General features: G+C 40.5%; 1 protein-coding gene across 2 annotated transcripts in view; it reads left to right on the top strand.

Moving 5' to 3' along the window:
• The first annotated feature begins 5,410 nt into the window (after positions 1 to 5,410).
• Positions 5,411 to 15,637, top strand: part of PIK3C2A (phosphatidylinositol-4-phosphate 3-kinase catalytic subunit type 2 alpha) — a 170,782-nt gene continuing 160,555 nt past the window's right edge. For both annotated transcript variants that reach the window (XM_036762752.1, XM_036762753.1), the window contains exon 1: positions 5,411 to 5,541. The gene's annotated coding sequence lies outside the window, so the exon portion shown is untranslated. The remainder of the gene's footprint in view (positions 5,542 to 15,637) is intronic.

Raw genomic sequence — 15,637 nt, forward strand, 5'->3', positions numbered from 1 at the left:
AGGTCTAGATGTCCTGGGAAACTCACGACACATTGTAGCTTTACCTGCTGGTCTCAACACCTGTAACAGGGCATCAGACTCAGCATTCTACAGCAATAAGATGGTAGAAATTCAGTGGAGAAAAAGGGGAGATCAATGTGAGCTAAAAGGGTCAGTGATGACTTCATGATACTTGAATTATGAGTAGAGTTACACTTTTTCTTCAGGTACTCTAACACTAAAACTCTCATGCCAAGAGCAGAACAAAATACAATACAGGAAAACCTACATAAGAATATAAAAACTCTGGGGAGAGTGAACTATTTCTTTTATAGAGCATCTCCTAAATCTATTTTGTCCACTCCAAAATAATAATAATCTCTTACATGAAAATAATGCTTCATTCCGTAATCAGCAAAATGATTTGTTACTGGTTAAAAAACAGAGAGGTTGATCAATAGAACAAATAAGATACACAATGTGCAGATGCAAATTAACAAAGTAGTCTAATGTTTTAAAAGCCTAAAGACCCAAGCTATTGTTGTAAGAACTCACTATGTGACAAAAACTGCTGGGAAAATTGGAAAGCAATCTAGCAGAAACTAGGTATAGATGAACACCTCACATCATAAGGTCAAAGGTAAGTTCCAAATGTATAAATAACTTAGATATAATGGATGACATCATAAATCTGAGGAGCAAGGGAGAAATTGCCTTTCAGATCTACAGATAGGGAAACAGTTCTTAATCAAAGGACAGAGAAGATCCCAGAAGATAAATGGACAATTGCAATTGCATAAAGTTAAATTTTTTTTTGAAGAAACTAAACAAATGTAGCTAAAATTAGAAGGGACGCAAGTAACTTGAAAAACAACTTATCTGAAAGGTCCCTTTTCCAGAACATATAAGGAACTAGTTGATTCATATTCATGAGGACAAGAACCATTTCCCAATTGGTAAATGGTCAAAATCCTGAACAGGCAGTTTTCAGCTAAAAAAAATGACCTATCAGTAATTATATTCAAAGATGTTCCAAATCACAAATAGAGCACTTCAAACTAAAGCTACTCAGAGGTTCTGCCTCACATCCATTAAATCAGCAAAGCTGACCAAAAAAAAAAAAAAAGGGAAAATTACAAGTGTTGAAAGGGTTTCTGGAAAACAGGCACATTAATTCACTGTTGGTAAAACAGTAGATTGCTCTAGCCATTCTCAGTTCCACTGTTTTGTTTTTGGGTTTGTTTTTTTTTTTTAAGGCAATCTGGGTTAAGTGACTTGCTTGGGGTCACATAGCTCATAAGTGTCTGAGGCCAGATATGAATTCAGATCTTCCTGACTCTAGGGCTGAAGCTCTATCCGCTGTGCCACCTAGCTGTCCTCGGGGTCTAGTCATTCTGAAAAGAAATTTGGACCAATGCCCCCAAGTTACTAAATTGTACATATACTAGATCTATAGTCCCCAAAGATTTTTTTTTATAGTGTCAAAGAACTAGAAGCTAAGAGAGTGCCCATCAACTAGGGAATGACCTAACAAATTATGAATGTGATGGAATACTATTGTGCCATAAGAAATGACAAAAGCGATGGTTTCAGAGAAATCTGGCAAGGCCTACATGAAATGATGCAGAATATATAAGCAGAACCAAGAGAATAATTTATACAATAGCAACATTGTAAAAACAAAGAAGTTTGAAAGACTTAAGAACTCTCATCAATGCAATGACCAGCCATAATTCTAGACCACTAATGGTGAAGCTACCCACCTCCTGACAGAGATATGATAGACTCAAGGTATAGATTGAGACATATATTTTTGGACGTGGTCATTGTGAGAATTTGCTTCTTTTGCTTAACCATGCATATTTGCTACAAGAGCTTGCTTTTGTTTTTGTTTATTTTTTCCAAGGCAGAGGAGAGGAGGGAAAAGTAGGAGGAAGATAAAAGACTTTTGTTAAGTGAAAAAATGAAATAAAATTTAAAACAACAAAAAAAGATAATACTTTATAGTTTTTGTTTTTGAGACTTCGTATCTCTGTCTCTCCTCTCTCTACTGCTGATTGGCATAGAAGCTTTGGCCTGCTTAGTTTTTCCAACCTGGGCCAGTTCTTTCCTACTTAGGCAGCCTTGTGGCTTCCCCTTCCCTGGGAACTCACCATATTTGTGCCAGCCTTAGTGAGGGCATTTGATGGGCTTTAGCTGAGAACTCCAGAATTTAAATGATCCCCCAGTCCGATTACCTATGACTATAGGCATATGCCACCAGGATTTCCCTGCCTTTCTGGCTTTCAAAGCATTATCACAACATTATTATGTTTGGTCTTTACCATGACCCTTTAAAGGAAGCAGAACAGAAGAGGTAGGCATTTAGAAAGGTTAGATTTGGATTTGCTGTAGAAAGTGTATTGGATTTGGAGTCAGAGGAACTAGTTCAAGCTATCAATCAACACTTATTAAGCCTACTATGTGCCAGGCACTGCATTAAGGTCCAAGCTTGCTCTCCCACTTCCTGTGTGTGACCTTAGGCAAATCATTTAACTCTACTAGTTGATTTTAGTAGATGAGCTTTAAAGTCTCTTCCAGCTCAGAGTTTCTGATCCTGTATCCCCAAAGAGGTTGTCTCACAGCTAGTAAGTAGCAGAGCTAGGATAAGAACCCCTGTATTCCTATTCCTGGTCTAGCCTATTGTTCCTCTTCCATTTCATCACACTACCTTTCCATCTCGACAGCTACAACTGGTCATGGCTCTGATCATTTTAACCTTATTGACTATCTTTCTTTGCCTCTTCTACAAATTCCTTCCAGGTTATTTTCCATGCCATTGATAATCTTTGGTTGGTGGCACATTAGACTAAGAGATGACCTGGGTTCTAGTCCAAATTCTGCTAATTTATTAGCTGTGTTAACTGGGGCAATTACTTAACTGCTCTAAGCCTCAATTTCCTGATCTGTAAAATGAGGATAAAACCTACTTGCTTACTTCACAAAGTTGTTGAGTGGATCAATTAAATTAAAAAAAAATAGATTTATTAAGTACCAATTACTTAAACAAAAGTAAAGAATACTGAGTTCTTTTTCTACACTCATCAGGTCATAGAGCAATTTGTGGGATTTCTGATTAATCATTTTGCATTTCACCTCGGCTCTACACTGTCCAAACAGCTCCTGGTACATATCTGTTGTTGTGACCAGACTTGGGCCAATCTTTTTAGTGGCTGATCCCTTGGATGCAGAAACTTCCCCAGCAGTTGGTGAGCTCCACTCATTTGACTCAATTCCTCCAAGCCTCTTGAGATTACAAGGGCATCATCAAGCTTGGACATACTTATTTTTAACCTGAAATTTGATCACCTGCTCAGAAAAGAAAACACAAAGTAAAAAAGGTAAATTAGGGCAAACTCACCTTTTTGAACTTATGCTCCATGTACACTTACATAAATTCCATGCATTTTAAAAATTATATATTTGTGTTTGTAACCCGACTCTCCTTATTTCTTTGACTTTGTCAATATTTTTTGTCTGTATTCATGAATTAAGGACATTTAATTTGTTTTGTGCAAAACACAGCAGGGCATCCTTGCTCCTGGGTGTATGTTTGTGTGGGAGGGTGGCCATGGGGAGAAGTGGCAAATTATACTTGTTTTTTGTTGCTGCTGTTGCTTCAATATACCAAGGGCATGGAGCAGCGCAAAGCTAAATTATTTTACTGCTCATTTCCAAGGAGAATTTTTCAACTGGAAAGAATATAGAGATCATTCATTACTTCTAGTTCTACCTCTTTATTTTACAGATGACAAAACCGGAATTAGAAAGATTTTGACAGGGCTTATGGGAGCAAAGAATACTTACTCTCTTTGAAGTTAGAATGAAAAGCCATGCAACATTTTTGACCCCCAAATAGTATTTGCAATCTTTAAATCTTAAATTGAAGCCAGAGAGGCAGGAAACAGAGGAAACGTCCATCTGATATAGTCAATCTGGGTCCAAAATGACAGCAATACGTGGCGTCACTGTTGCACTTTTCATCTGAGAAGTTACTGTTCTGTATCATTAAGGCATTTATCTCCACAATGCCATAGTCTGCCAGATAAGATATGCTATGAGACTTAGACTTCAAATTCTTGACCACAAGCCAACTTCTGACGTGCTGCTCTTGACCCTAAGTGACAAATAGGAAGGGACTCGAGCCAAACTCTCTCTACATCTGATTTGGGACAGTTCTTGTTGATCATAGGCTTTGTAAGAGAGAATTAGATTTGCGGAACTCTGAATTGAAACCAGGAAACTGCCTATGCCAGTTATCCTCTGCTAGCCGCTGAACAATGAACATATTTCTGAGGTTAAGGGAATGGGAGTGGGGGTGGGGAAGGGTGTAGGGAGGGGACAGTAGCGAGCCAAACGTTTCTCCACGGTATTCCTAATCTGGCCCAACTACTCCATTTCCTCTTCAGTGCCAGTCCACCTCCCCAGAAGGCACGCGGAGTTCTCACAGAGAAGCTCCTGGGAGAAACTTGCCCTTGGGAGAAAACCGTTTACCCCCCACCCCGTTTCTGGTGGCGCAAGAGCTGCCGCTTCTAGAAATTCCTACTTTGATCAGGAGATAAAGCTGAACAATGCAGTGGAGCAAAACAGCGATTCCTCCGGGACCTTCCTCCCGGGTGTGTCGGAGCTGGCTGAAGTTGGCGGGAAGGAGAAGGAAGGGTGGGTAGCAGAGAGGTGAGGAACTGACACACTCGGTGACCTCAGTAGTTGCCTCGGGCTTCTCCCTGGTGCCTTGCCCCTTACTCAGAGTAAGGAGTCTTTACTCCTTGCTCATGTCATATTTACCAGTTTGTGTATGCATCTATTACGCGTGTTGGGGCTACCTACTGGATAGCTATCCACTGTGTCTGTTCTTCCTGCTTTTCGCCCTACCCAACGGTAATCTCCGTGTGGCCTTGGGCAAGTCACTTTCCGTCTCTGAGCCTCAGTTTCCTCATCTGCAAAATGTCAGGGTTGGATTGGACGGTCCTTCCAGCTCTTCTTCCATCCAAGGTCCTATGATGTATACTCTATTCCCTGAGAAGGGAATAAATCCTAGCGGGAGGAAGAGGGGTGAGGAAGGGGGTGGCGCCTGCCTGAGAAGGGGATGGGGTGGGGAGAACAACGGAATAAGTGAGGAAGGGGCGAGGGGGGAAAGAGCGGGGCAGTCCCTTCGGAGGAGCAGGCTGGCCGTCAGGGGCACGGGAATGCAGGCGGCTTGAACGCAAAGGGGGAACGAACATCCTCGGGCTCGGGGCGAGGAGCTTGGGGCGACCGCGGTCCGGCTCCATCTCCCGGTGTAGCCCACCTCCCCCCCAGTTGGAGCCTCACCGGACTCGCCCGGGCTCCGCCCACTGGCCCAGGTAGGCCATCCGCGCCAGCCAATCATCAGACCGTGGGGGCGGCTCTTCCCGAGCCGGAAGTGACGCGCGGCTCCTAGGCTGGCCGCGGACTGTCGGCGGAGGCTGCTGAGACGGCTGAGGTAAAAAATGGCTCGGACGACGACGGCGGCGGCGGCGGCAGCGGCTGCTGAGGCAGTGTGAGGTGAGGGAAGAAGCGGGTCCGGATTCCAGCTGCATTGCGGGGCGCTGGCCCGCAGTCCCGGAATCCCGGTCCTGTGAGGGCCTCGGGGCTCCCGCGGTGGGAGGAAGGGAAGGAGGAGAGGGTCGGGCCCCTGGTACCCGCCACTCTCGGCCGCCGTCCCCAGCCCTCCTGGCCCCTTACCTTCTGCGGCTGCTGCGCGGCTCGCCCGCCTTCCCAGGGGGCGAGGGGCCTGAACCCCTCCCTACCCCGTCCCTCCCCGCCCTGGGCCGTCCCGTCGGCGCCGGCGTTCCGTCCGGGCCCCCGCAGGCCCCTCCCGGCCCGGTTCTTGCCGGCCGCGTCGCTCTGGTGTCCTGTTGTCCAGCGCAGTTGTGGGGCGCGGGCGAGTGAGTTAGGCTTCCCCGGCACGGCCTCGTCTCCCGGGCTGGGGGTAACCAACAGCCCCCGCAGGGACTCCTGCTCCTCTTCGTCCCCTGGTGCCCCCCGGCGTCCCCCTGACCGTTGGGTGGGAGAGCCAACTTCGTCCTGGCTGCACGTGTTCATCTTGTGGAAGATTAGGAAAAGTACTGGTCTAGTTTTATTCACCGATTGGATCAAGTAATTGGGGCGGGGTGGGGGGGGAGAGTAGGTTGCCGCTTTCACTCACCCTCTTTTTTTGGTAGGTTGTTAACTTTTTAAAGAGACTCTCCATCTGCGGATCAGACCCACCCCCACCTAGTCCATGGGGGAATCAGGGATGCTGGGGAAGTAAGGAAGGAGAAACTACCCTGGGAGGAGGGACTTGAGTGAGAGGAAGAGCAAGCGACAGTCTGTAGTTGGACCTATCTTACATGAGCTTGATAGAAGTTGAGGTTGTAATTGCATTTTTTATATTGAGACCGAGAAGAATGGAAAAGGAATCACTCTTGGAAGAAGTGTTTCTATTAAACAAATACACCATAATCCTTCTGGGTGGGTGTTAGGACAGAAAAGATGTTTAATGTGTAAGAACAGCAGCAGAGCCACAGATTGGCAACAGTTCAAACACATAGCTGGAGAAGTGGTGCAGAACAGAGGTGGACGAAGGCACGCTAATCATAAGATAATAGGAGAAATATTTACTTATATTCATCATCCCGGTAGAATGTTGACTCCTTGAGGGAAAGGTCGATTGTATCCTTAGCACCTAGCACACAGTAGGTGTTCAGTATGTGTTCTGTTGCTGCTAAGGGTTCAGGAAGACTTTTCCGGAAAGACTTTGAACTTTTGCACCTAAGCTGGTGAAGTTAATGTTCTCATAGGAAAAAGCACCTATGGTATGCTCTATTCATTCTTGTATTCTAACCTGTTCATTAACCCTGTGGGTGTTGCAAATCAGGGTTAAGGTTTCTCAGAGGTATAAAAATAGTTTGAAAATGCATGTCTTTTGCATGTTAACCAAGTTGATCTTATACTTGATTGAAGTCAAGTTTCCAGGCTTTCTTACAAATTTGTCAGTTTGTAATTTCACTCTATTTAAAAGTGAATTCTAAAGAAATTATAACAGATTTGTCAGTTCTCAAATAATTTTGGCTAAATTATTTGGACAAAAAACAAAATTATTCTCTTTTGAAAGTTTAATACATTTCTATTGTTCCTGATAACCAGTGAGAGCAGGTTTGGAAAAGGGATAAATATCTTTTGTGTATGTGTTCATGTTGGCCTTAGCGTGTATTATAAATAATGTTTTTAATACTGTTTCATGGTTCTTCCAGTTTTTTATGTACAGCTGGCATGCTATGAAATTAAGAGTTTTAGAAAATGATTCACTTATTTATTAATTTGTTAAAGGCTTTGATAGCATGCTTATCAAATTTGTAGATTATAAAAGGAAAGGAGAGACAGTTAACATAATGGAAGAATAGATCTTAGTAAGCTAGAATGTTGGGCCAAATCTAAGATGATGAAATTTAATAGATAGAAAAGTTTATATTTGGGTTCAAAGAAACCAACATCACAAATATAAGATAAGGGGAAAGTCTTGACTAGTTACATTTTATAGGAAAAAGATCTAGAGTTTTTGTGGACTGTGCTTAGTATAGTAGTAAAAATGGATGATTTTAGGTTCCATTAAGATGAGAGGCGTAAGTGTCCAGGATCGGGGAGGTGATAGTGCTTCTTGAACTCCACCCTAGTCAGATCACTTCTGAAGTGTCCTGTTTTGATCTGGCATCACAGTTAAAGAAGGTTGGAGGGCAACTAGGATAGTGCAGGGCCTCAAGAAATCTTAAAGTAGAGGGGAGATGTTTAACCTGGAGAAAAGAATTCTTAGAACATGGTAACTGTTTTCCAAGTGCAGAACTAGAAACATAGAATCTAGATTTAGGAGGAATCATAGATAGAAGGGAGAGCATTGGATGGAGGTTGTGTGGAGGAAGACTTACCACTTAAGAAGAAACTTCCTAAAAATTAGAGCTGTCCATAATGGAATTAGTTGCCTCAGGAGGGTCATGGGCTCCCACATCAGCAAAGATCTTTTTTTGGATGAAGTTGTCCAAGTATAGGTTGGACTAGATGGCCTTTCCAATTCAGATTCTGATTCTCTTCTTCCTATTACCCAAATGCCTCTTTTTCCCCCACTCAGATCTAGAGTCTGTTCCTATCTCTGCTTCTAACTTCTCCAGGTCTTAATTTCCTCTTTTGTAAAATGAAAAGGGTTGATTTCCATAGTTCCTTCCACTTCTCAGTTTCTATACTTGTTCATACTTATGAGGAAAATTTGTGCTGCTGAATTACTAGTAATGCCCTCACCATCTGTAGATGTAATAGGTCTTTACTCTTGTCTTGGCACTTACCAGGGTTTTTTTTTTTTTTTTACCCTTTTTGAGTTGAAATTTTGGGTGTTTAGGCTTCAGATAAAATTTTAAGATTATAGGGCTAAATAAAATCACACTCTCTCCTCCTTTTAGGCAGAGTTGTACCTTTTTGGTATACCTATTTGTGGATCTGCATCTACTACATTCCACAGCCCATCTAAACTTTTATAATATAAGATGTATTTGAGACTGAAAATGCAAGATTGTTTATTGCTTGAGAAAGCCCTTTTTTTGTAAATTAGAAATGGTTTTTAAAATAATTTTAAAAATGTTTTTGTAAAATACTTTAGAAGTTTTCTTTGTTGTAAAAAAATAGATAACCTATAAATATAAGTATTGGAACATCCCTGATTTCTTTGCTATTTATAGGCAGTTAGAGGTGTGTTAGCAGTAATTTGCCTTTTAACTTTCAGTACACATTTAGCTACTATGTAATTAACTCTCCTGGTGTTAAATATAAATTTTATACCTAGACTACTACTTATGCATTATTGATATGAATGGATAATACAGTGCTTTGTTTCACTTAATTTGCTATTCATTGAGAATGGTTTTAAGAGCGCTAGAAACTTGTCTTTAGGAAATTGTTATATGATCAACCATAAAGAGTAGGTAATCAACACGATGATCATACTCACATTGGCTAACTCAAGTGTTCTTTCCATTACACCTTGTTGCTATGAGCTCTTGAGAGAATGGGTCTGTCGCTTTGTATCCTCAGGTACCAGCAGTGCCTTGTGCACAATAGACACTTGTTTAGTTTGACAGCCATTTACTAAATCTCGTTAAGCATTCCAGCCACACTTAGTGGATAGAGAGCTGGCCTTTGGACTCCAGAAGAGCTGGGTTCTAGTGCCACCCCAGTGCATTCTGGCTGTGTGGCCCTGGGTAAATCACTTAACCTCTCACTGTCCCAAAGCAGCTTTCTAGGACTGGGTTGCTGAGCAGTACAGATCTGCTTTGGTAGAGAGGAAGTTATCTAACAGGAGTTTCCTGTGGCAGTGAAATTGGGTTTCACTGGTTCAGAAAAGAAAGGTAGTTTTCAATGTCCTTTGGGCACCTTTCATAGACCAGGACTCCAGGACTTGGTTGTTGGAGTTTATAAAAGATTCTGCAGGCAATGTCCTTAATATTCTTTATTGAATATTAATTCAATAATTAATATTCTTAGCTTGAGAAAAGTAAAATGGATCCATACAAATGAGTGTGTGTATATTAAATACTGTAACTATGAAGGCACTGGTTACAAGATTATATTTGATTTGGATCATTCACAAATGCCATTTGGAACGTATTAGTCTGGAATGGCATTATTAATATCTGGATTGTTGAGAATATTTTAGGAAGAGGAGAAAATTGAGGGACTAGAAAATAGCCAATGAGGTTATGATAATTTGACTGAAATGGTTAGAATTAGGACTTAACATTGGGAATGAGCAATGCAGAAAAGAAAATAGGTTGGTCATAAAGTAGAAGTAAAAGTTTATAGTAGAGCAAAACCACTTTTATGGAATCAATTGAAAGCAAAGTTATTCTGGTTTTTGAATAAGATTTTCCACAAAAACAGAAATGGGCAGTGTCCCCCTCCTTCCCCTACCCCTAAAAAGTGCAGGGGGAGGCAGTAAGAACCAAGAGGACTTACATTTCCACCACAAAATGAATTTCTGACTGCCTAGGAAAATAGAATCAAAGCAAATGCCTGTCACAGGATGGGTAAACAGGGGAGAATGAGGGCTGTTCAGGTGGGAAGAATCCCTAGAAAAGTTAAGTAAGTTCTTAACTGCCTGTAAGATGGGAAAGGACAGGAATGTTAGTGTGAGAAAGACAGTCGTTGGAAAATATGAGTAGGGTTTTTTGGCTACCTGTCACGTTAGGGGAGGATAGGACATAATTATCCAAGTGCTGTGTTGGTGATTTGGGTTAGATGTACATTTTTCCCCCCTCAAGAATGCTCCGTATTGCTCTTGGCTGGTTGGCTTTCCTGCTCCAAACTTGATAAACTCTGGGAAATGTTAAAGACAGGCTCTGAAGGAGACTAGGAGACTAGAAACGTAATCTACTACTTTACTAATTACATTATCCAAGCTAAACTTGTGATATGATAGTCATCAAAATAATTTTCCCAGGTGCTCTGACATGTCTACAGCATTGAGTGTGGGTTCTTGGAGTGCAGAATTGGCCTGGTTTTGCTATACTATAAACTTTTACTTCTACTTTTATGACCAAGCCGTTTTCTTTTCAGCATTGCTCATTCCCATTGGGGAATGAGGCACTCTCAAGTCCATTGAGCACTAAACATGAAAAAAATTTTGTTTATTTTGCTTGTTGTTATAATGGAGCTGGGCACTGCAAGTGGAGTTCAAGCCCTAGAAAGGTCTACTGAGCTTGGAAAAGCTTGGTGTGTGGGTCAAATGATGGATTACATCCCTGTTGTCTGAGGGCCAGTCTAGCTAAATTCGGAGAAACTCGTCAGCAGGTTGGCTGCAAGGCAATGGCTTTTTTTTTTTTTTAAGGTTCTACAACTCTCAAAGACTGTCTATTAAATAAATAAAGAGGGGTTGAGTAGGGAAAGTACCTATGCTAGTGAAATTACAAATCCTGCAAATATTTAATTTAAAATAGTATTTGTTGAAATAGTGTTCTACCTGGCCTGGTAAAATTATTAAATAGAAAACCTGACTCTTGTATAATGTAAATTTGAAACACTTCTTAACTGGTAGAAAGTTACTGAGAGTTATTAACAATTCCCAGGCATTAGGAAGATTTAAAATTTTAAGTTACCATGATCATGATTGTGCCACAAAACTTATATTTTCATTAAAATGATATTCATAAAAACTGAATTTTGTTGTATATAGAAGCTATATAATGAAGAAAAACTGCTAGCCAAGTCTGTCAGTTTTGTACTATTTTTTTTTTTGAATCAGGGCTTAGTTTATTGGCATGTCAATCTACACAGACATGTATTTTCCTCTCAAAAGCCAAACATGAAGTGAGACAGTTTCCAATATGCCATAGCATATAACTGAAAAGCTTCACCTTGAAAATGTAGCGTTTGTCAGGTTACATTACTCCTTTTTTACCCTGCTCCTAGAAGCTTTTTCAGCATTTGCTTTGAATTTAGTCTTTAGCGCATCTCTTACCATTTTTGCACAGATCTGGGAATATCGGATATAGCTGAGTCCAGCCTGTCTCCAATAGGCTACTATGGCTGCGGGGAAGGTGGGCAATGCACCGAACCAGTTTTTTACTATTTATTTACTTTCTAAATAGTAATCTTTTTTTATATAAGCCATATTGAAAATTTTTGTTATTGTTGTTCAGTCATATTTGACCTTTTGAGACTCTGTGGATCATACATACTGCCCATGGGGTTTTCTCGGCAAAGATACTGGAGTGGTTTGTTATTTACTGCTCCAGTGGATTTAAGGCAAATAGAGGTTAAGTGACTTGCCCAGGATCACACAGCTAGTACGTGTTTGAGGCCAGATTTGAATTTAGATCTTCCTGACCCAAGATCCTGTGCTCTATCTACTGAGCCACCTAGTTGCCTCCTATTGAAAATTTAGGCAACATCACACACCAGACATTTACTACAAAAACTGTTTCTCACGAAAGAACTGGGGCAGTGGTGAAAACATTCTTTAGTGATTCATGTCCATTGAATGGACAAGTGAAGTAGCTCAAAGTTCAGTAGTTATCTCCACAAAGTAGTAGTGGTGTTCATTTTTAACTTGAGAAATATTCATTCAGCAAAATACATTGCATATGCAGCATCCTCCTGAATATGTGACAGGTTGCTTTATAATGAATCATCTTATGTAGTACATTGATATTATATATGATATCCTTCTCCCTTTTGCACATTCCTTAGGAATAACTACTTCCTTACATTTCTTAAGAGTATCTTCACATAGTATAGACATTTTTTAAAGTATAGACAGGGGAACAAACTCATTACTAAGTTTATGGTATTTTAGCAAAGTACAGTTTGGCTGATAGTGGAATGAAAATTGACCTACAAAAGGAAAAAAAAAGAAAATTGATCCACAGTGTAGGCTCTAGCCTTGTTTCTCTAACAGTGGTTTTTAATGACAGGTTGGGGGAAGACAAGAGTTTATATTGTGGAAAATATTATACTATTTTATATCATTTTTGTAATTTCAATAAGACTCAGGGCCTGAACTACTTAACCAGAAGAAAAGCCTGATCCTAACAGTCTCTTTGTTCTCTTGTATCAACAAATCCAGATGGAGCATTTCTTGCTCTGTCCATGGTCATTAAGGGTGAAAACCTTGAGCCCAGACACTATCTTGAATTATGTGACTTTTCCTTATCTTAATATTTTATGGGCATATACTATGTGGTGGAATGTTAATGGCCAATTAAACACAGAGATCCTGGGGCTACAAATCCAATTGACACTTTGACAACTATCTAATTTGTTGTATTTACAATCTATTTCATTAAGGAAAATCCTCTTCTTGTATCATGGTTAAACATACATGGGGGTCATAAAAATGAGGTCATACAGGCTTGCCAGCTCTGCTAAAATAACGTATATAAGTTTTCTCATTGCTTTGTTCAGGCAGCCAGAGCCTATGCTCTGACTCCTTGTACGTACAAGTAAGCTAGCTCCGCTATGCTTTAAGGGAAAATAATAAACAACATGGATTTTTCTATCACCTAGCTCTGTTGTTTCCTTCAACCAAATTTTCAGGTTTAACAGTTATGGTGCCGTGACTTTCGGATGGAAATGATGGAAACAGGACAACGCAGCCCAACCTTGCCAATGCTTTTGGGCGCCATAGGATTAATTTTTCCTGGAATTTTGGCCTTGACAAGGTGGGGTAAGTTGTCTCTCTTCCCAGCTTCCAAAAAGAACTCCCACAGAATTGGTTGAAGTCTGGAAATTCCCTTTAAGCTAGCTCTGGGGGCAGGGATCAAATCTGTGGTAAAACACAGATCTGCGGTCAAACGCACATAGATCCCCTGGAAACACTGATTGATCTAGAAAATTAACTATGGATCAGTCAAAAACTAGAATTAGAAGTCCAACTGTTCCTCCACTCCCTCTCTTCCTTCGCTTGGAGGCTCTGGTCCTGGGGAGAAAAACTGCACTTTGCTTTTTCCCTCCCCTTCTGCCTCCCAGGAAGGGCTCTGATCCTGAGAGAGGTAACTCTGTTCTGCTACCGTTGCCTCCTCTCTCTCTTCCCTCCCCGCCCCTTTCCCCCTTTCCCTTAAGGGCTCTGTTTTTGCCTTCTGCCCTATTCCTGCTTCCTTACCTTGAAGGCTCTGATTATGGGGAGGATAAATGCATTTTATCCTTACTCCTCGCCTTCCTTTACCTGTCCTAGTCCTCCTCCATCTCCCTTTTCCCCCTTCCTAAGGGATAGGATATGGAGAGTCAGAAAAATCAGGAACGCCAAGGCTTCCCCAAAGACCATAGGGGTGTTAATAGCTAACTCATGAAAGCTTCTAATTCTCTGTTGTTTAAACTCTGAGCTCAGTCTGTATTTGTTCTGTATTTGTTTTGTTAATTGTCTGTTAACTGTCTGTGTGAGAGCGTGTGCTGTGAAATGTCTATACCGTGTAAAATCTGAAACGCAGGTAGCCAGAGAATTCTAAGGCTGCAGTTAGGGAAACAGAGACTCTATTTCCTTTTTTCAATGTTTGGCCTGGCCAGCCGAACTTGAAGAAAAAATAGAGCTGAAACATTTTAGCATATTCTGGGATTGATTATTCATTAAAAGTTTGGAAATTGGTTAGTTGGATTTTGGGACGGAACTCCTGAGACTGTAAAATCCCTCCAGGAGCTCACTCTTGCTGATCACTTTGGTGAAGTTACTTGAGTTACAATCATTGGGATCTTTCACCATTGTCCTGTCTCTGACCGAGCCAGAGCTGCAGTAAAAGTTAGAGCAGCTAAACAAACTCCTTTCCTCCCAAATCAGATTAGGAGAAGAGAATGCAGGAGAACTGTAGGGAAAACTTAAATCACCTTTCCCCACCTGGCAAAAGGAGGAGAAGGACAGAAATTCACAGACTGACAGTATTCTGACAGTCCTGTGCCCTGGGTACCTTTGTAGCCCATTCTTTTTGGCAAAGTTTGGAATTGTCACCCAGGTCCTATGCATTCTGCCCACTCTGTCCCCAGCAGCTGCAAACCGCCCTAGGCTCAGTAACTTCTGCAGTTGTGGGGGAAGGGTGAGGTAGATGGATTTGGACTTTCTGCCTCCCAGAATTGTCACCACTGGGATACTAGCTTCTGCTCTAGGTAACTTCTCTAGGTAACTTTACACTCCTTGTTCCAATTGCAAAACTGTATTTTAATCTCTGTTTGACCTGTTTCCTGAGTTTTAAAGGGAAAGTAATAATGATGGTTGTTACGGGATCAAAATGATAATGATTGTAAAATGCTTAACACAAAGTCTGGTATATGTTAAATACAACATTATTATTATCTCTCTCTGATTTAATGTAATTGTTAACTTTTGAAGTGGTTTTTAAATACCAAAAGTAATAAGCTGAATAATTTCTATATGTGGTAATCTGGAAATGCAATAGACGTCATTTGAAAATTATTGTTTCTGTGTTTCTAAACTTGCATTGCGTTCCCAAAAATTCTCTTAGATTGTGGAATTTGAGAAGACCATTGTGTGGTAAGAAACGATATTATAGCAATTTTAATCTGATTTTGATATATGTGAATTGGGTTTCCAAAGGGATGTGATAAAATTTGGAACTGTTATATGTGGTTATAACAAGTAAATAATTAATAATACTAATATTTAACCATGAGAACAGACTTTCTGTGTGAAAAATTTTCTATTATGAGAATATATCTGGTGATTTAAAGTTATAGTTTCAAATGATGAGATGAAAGATTCTCTGTGCAAGGAGATTTAGGAATATGTTCACCTAACTGATAAATGGGTTGTTTCAAGTTTTAAAATGCATAATTATGTTTAGGGCGCTGTTACATTTCTAAATTGTGTAATTTGACAAACAGATGTAACAGCAATACTGAAAAATGTGGTAATCTTTTACAATGCTAAGAGTATTGGGCCTTAGAAATTAAAATGTTACCACTAGTGATTAAAATAATTCCTCTTATAATCTGGATGTTGTTAGATTAAGAATCGTAGTTAATTAAGAAATTGAGGTTTTTAACTGAAACAAGAACTTTTGAAACCATCTAGTCATGAATTCTTATCAATCTTGTGTGGTTTTCTGTGTAGAGGAATTCTTATGGAAAAAGCTTT

Source organism: Trichosurus vulpecula, chromosome 6, assembly GCF_011100635.1.
Source record: "Trichosurus vulpecula isolate mTriVul1 chromosome 6, mTriVul1.pri, whole genome shotgun sequence".
Lineage (NCBI taxonomy): Eukaryota > Metazoa > Chordata > Mammalia > Diprotodontia > Phalangeridae > Trichosurus > Trichosurus vulpecula.